Genomic DNA, 4,318 nt, shown 5'->3' on the forward strand with positions numbered 1-4,318 from the left:
TGACTTTCAGGGGCATAAAAGTCAGTTGAAAATGGCTTGGATAGGGTGCATCTTATTCTTTTTTTCCCCCTCCATTTAAGACAGGGAATACTTTATTCAAAACCCATCAGAGAAATGAACATCTTGGATCTGTGACAAAGTGTTCCTGTTTTAAAGCATAGGTCAGTAGTTGTATATGAAAGTATACACGGCTGCATACAAATTAACTGATCATACCACAACTTTTCAATGTTTAAAACAGAATAAGCTTCCCTATAAAAGCAGCACCTTTGTGACATTTTAACTTTAGAATTCTTGTACTTTTTCCTTGCCCTCTCCTTCTACAGAATCCACATGTACCTCCTTGTAATCCTTCTCAAGGGCAGCCATGTCCTCATGGGCCTCAGAAATCTCTCCTTCTTCCATCCCCTCACTCACGTACTAGTGAACAAAGGCACGTTTGGCATACATTAGATCAACCTTGTGGTCCAGGCAAACCCAGGCCTCAGCAATGGCTGTGGTGTTGCTCAGCATGCACACAGCTTCCTGTACCTTAGCCAGGTCTCCACCAGGCACCACAGTGGGAGGTTGGTAATTAATACCAACCTTGAAGCCAGTGGGGCACCAATCCACAAACTGGATGGTACATTTGGTCTTAATGGTGGCAATGGCAGCATTAACATTTTTTTTAAAAATTGTTTATTTATTAATTTTAATGAAAATTTACAGAAACTTAGGGTTTCCAGTAATTCATTGTTGCACTTATCTCCCTGCCCACCCTTTTCCCCCCAATTCACTCTTCTCCTTAAAAAGAAAAAGAAAAATTCTTTCATTGTTATGCAATCCCTCCCCACAAGTCCACTCCACAATGCAGCCTTCACTCTGGACTTCTGCAATAACAAGAATACCCATTCATCTATTCCTTTTAAACAGATGTCTCCTTCATCTGTTTCAATGCAATATACATCATTCCTCCTTTCCTTTTATATCTTCTCTCAACTCTGATGAGCATTGATATCTTTGGGAACCACATCACCACAGTACAACAGCAGCAAGCCATGCATTTACCATGGTGAGGGTCACATTTCACCATCTGGTTGGCTGGCTCAAAGCAAGCATTGGTAATATCTACTACAGAAAGTTGTTCATATTAAGCTTTCTCAGCAGAGATAACAGGGGCATATGTGGCCAGAGGGAAGTAGATGGGGGGACGGGGATAGGGCACCAGCTTGGTCTGGAATTCTGTCAGATCAACATTCAGGGCACCATCAAATCTAAGGGAAGCAATTATAGAGAACACAGTTTGACCTATTAAACCTATTCAGGTTAGTGTAATTTGGGTGTTCAATATCAAGTTTTCTGCAGCAGATGCCATAGATGGCCTCATTGTCTCCCATGAAGGCACAATCTGAGTGTTTCAGGGTGGTGTGGGTGGTGAGAATGGAGTTATAGGGCTCGACCACAACTTTGGAAACCTGGGGGGGCTGGGTAAATGGAGAATTCCAGTTTGTACTTCTTGCCATAATCAACAGATAGGCGTCCCACCAACAGGGATGTGAAGCTAGAACTGATTCCCTACCAAAATGGAAAACTAAGAAGCCCTAAAACAGAAAACCAAGAAGACCTGTGCACTCGTCAGCCAGCTTTCTAATCTAGTCCAGAACCAAGTCAATGATCTCCTTGCCGATGGTATAGTGCCAACAGGCATAGTTGTCAGCAGCAGCATCCTTGCCTGTGATGAGCTGTTCAGAGTTGAAGAGCTGGTGGTATATGCCAGTGTAGACTTCATCAATGGACTATTGGGTTCGAGTTCTACAAACACCACCCTGGGCACATGCTTGCCAGCACTACTCTCACTGAAGAAGGTGTTGAAGGAGTCATCTCCTCCCGTAATGGTCTTGTCACTTGGCATCTGGTCATCAGGCTGAAAGCCATGCTCCAGACAGTTGAGGCACTGCCAATATGGACACCAGCCTGGCCAAAGTGGGTGAAGAGGCACTCACGCATGGTTGCTGCTTCACGGTTCCAAGAAGGTGGAGAAAAGGGAGGTTGTTGCTTCTTACAGCATTCTTAGGCAGTTGATGTAAGAAAACCTGCCACATCTTAGTCTTTAAACTGATACCCTTGATCTTTAGCACTTTGGAGAGATCCTTGACAGCAGATTTTCCCAGTGCAACATGTCTTTTGATTTCTTGACTGTTGCTACAGTGAGTGTTGATTATTAATCCAAGTAAAATGAAGTTATTGATGATTTCAGTATTTTAGCAATCTATTGTGATATTGCCTATTGGGGCAGTGTTGAGGATTTTTGTTTTCTTGATTTTGAGATGTCATCCATATTGAGGGCTGTAGTCTTTGGCCTTCTGCAGGAAGAACTTCAAGTACTATTTACGTTCTACAAACAAGATTGCATCATCTCCATAATGCATGTTGTTAAGTTTTTCTCCAATTCTGATTCCACATTTAATCCAGCTTCCCTAATTATTTGCTCACTTTATGGACTGAAAAAATATGGAGAAAGAATACAACTCTGATGCATATCTTTCCTTATTTTAAGCTATATAATGTTCCCTTTGTCTATTCAAAGTCAGCTTCTTAATTTCACATAAGCCCAATAAATGTTTTGGGACTCCTCTTCTTCACAAAATTATCCATAATTTGTTATTATCTACACAGTCTCTGTATTGTCAATAAACAAAGACAAACATCTTTCTGGTATTCTCTGCTTTCATCCAAGATCCATATGACATCAAAAATTATAATCTCTAATTTCACAGCCTCTTCTGAATCCAGCTTGAATTTCTAGAAGTTCCTTGTTGGTGCATTGTTGCAGTTGTTGTTGTTGTTGTTATTTTAAATAATCTTTAGTGATATTTCACTTGCATGTGATATTAAATTCTCTCAGCATCTCTTAAGCTGAAGGAATTGAAAAACAAATTCAAGCCACGAGTGGTGATACTTAAGGATACTTTGGGTAGAATGTTAAATGATTCAAGAAGCATTAAAAGAAGATGGAAGGAGTATACAGAGTCACTGTACCAGAATAAATTGGCTGACACAGAAGAATTTAATGAAATAACATATGAGCAAGAGCCTATGGTGATGAAGGAGGAAGTTCAAGTTGCTCTGAAAGAACTGGCAAAAAACAAGGCTCCAGGAGTTGATGGCATACCAATTGACATATTTCAACAACTAGACACTGCCTTGGATGTGCTTACTAAGTAGTGCCAAGAAATCTGGAGGACAGCCAGCTAGCCAACTGACTGGAAGAGATTGATATTTGTTCCCATTCCAAAGAAAGGTGACCTGACAGTCCAGAAATTATCAAACGATTTCATTACTATCACATGCAAGTAAGATTCTGCTGAAAATTACAAAAAAATGACTGGAGCAGCACATCAACAGAGAACTGCCAGATATGCAGGCTGGGTTCAGAAGAGGTCCTGTTACTAGGGATAGTATAGCTAATGTTAGATTGATCTTGGCAGAAAGTAAAGAGTAGCAGAAGAATGTCTATCTGTGTTTCGTTGACCATGCAAAGGCATTTGACTGTGTGAATCACAACAAGCTGTGGCTGACTCAGAGAAGAATGGAAGTCCCAGAATATTTGATTGTGCTTATGCAAAACCTATACTTGGACCAAGAGGCAGTCATCAGAACAGAGCAAGGAGACACTGCATGGTTCAAAATTGGGAAGGTTGTCTGCCAGAGATGTATTCTGTCTCAGTACCTTTTCAGTCTGTATGCAGAACAAATCACTCAGGACGCTGGGCTGTATGAGTAGGAATATGGCATCAGCGTTAGTGGAAAATTCATCAACAATCTGTGTTATGCAGATGACACAACCCTGCTTGCTGAAACGGAGGAGGACCTGAAGCACTTGCTGCAGAAGGTCTAGGACTGTGGCCTTCAATATAGATTGAAGCTCAACATCAAGAAAACAAATAATCTCACCACTGGGCCAATTGACAGCATCAGTATGGATGGTGAAGAGATTGAGATAGTTAACAGTTTCCGTTTGCTTGGCTCCACAGCCAACACTCTTGGTACCAGCAGCCAGGAAATCAAGAGACAAATTGCATTGGGAAAATCAGCTGTCAGAGACCTCTCCAGAGTATTGAAGAGCAACAACATCAGGCTGGAGACTAAGATGTGCATGATCTGGGCTATAATCTTTGCAATTGCGTGCTATGCATAGGAAAGCTGGACAGCGACTAGGGATTATAGAAAGAGAATTGATGTCTTAGAGTTGTGGTGTTGGAAAAGAGTGTTGAATATAACATGGACTGCTAGGAGAACAAACAGATTTGTCCTGGAGAGGGTGAAGCCAAGCTTCTCC

At 41.4% G+C, this 4,318-nt stretch overlaps 1 pseudogene; it reads right to left on the minus strand.

Annotated features, from left to right (window-relative positions):
• Positions 1-285: 285 nt before the first annotated feature.
• Positions 286-1,986, minus strand: LOC102869338 (annotated as a pseudogene).
• Positions 1,987-4,318: the final 2,332 nt, after the last annotated feature.

This window comes from Elephantulus edwardii, unplaced genomic scaffold (assembly GCF_000299155.1).
Source record: "Elephantulus edwardii isolate Elephantulus edwardi_28Jun2011 unplaced genomic scaffold, EleEdw1.0 scaffold00083, whole genome shotgun sequence".
Classification (NCBI taxonomy): domain Eukaryota; kingdom Metazoa; phylum Chordata; class Mammalia; order Macroscelidea; family Macroscelididae; genus Elephantulus; species Elephantulus edwardii.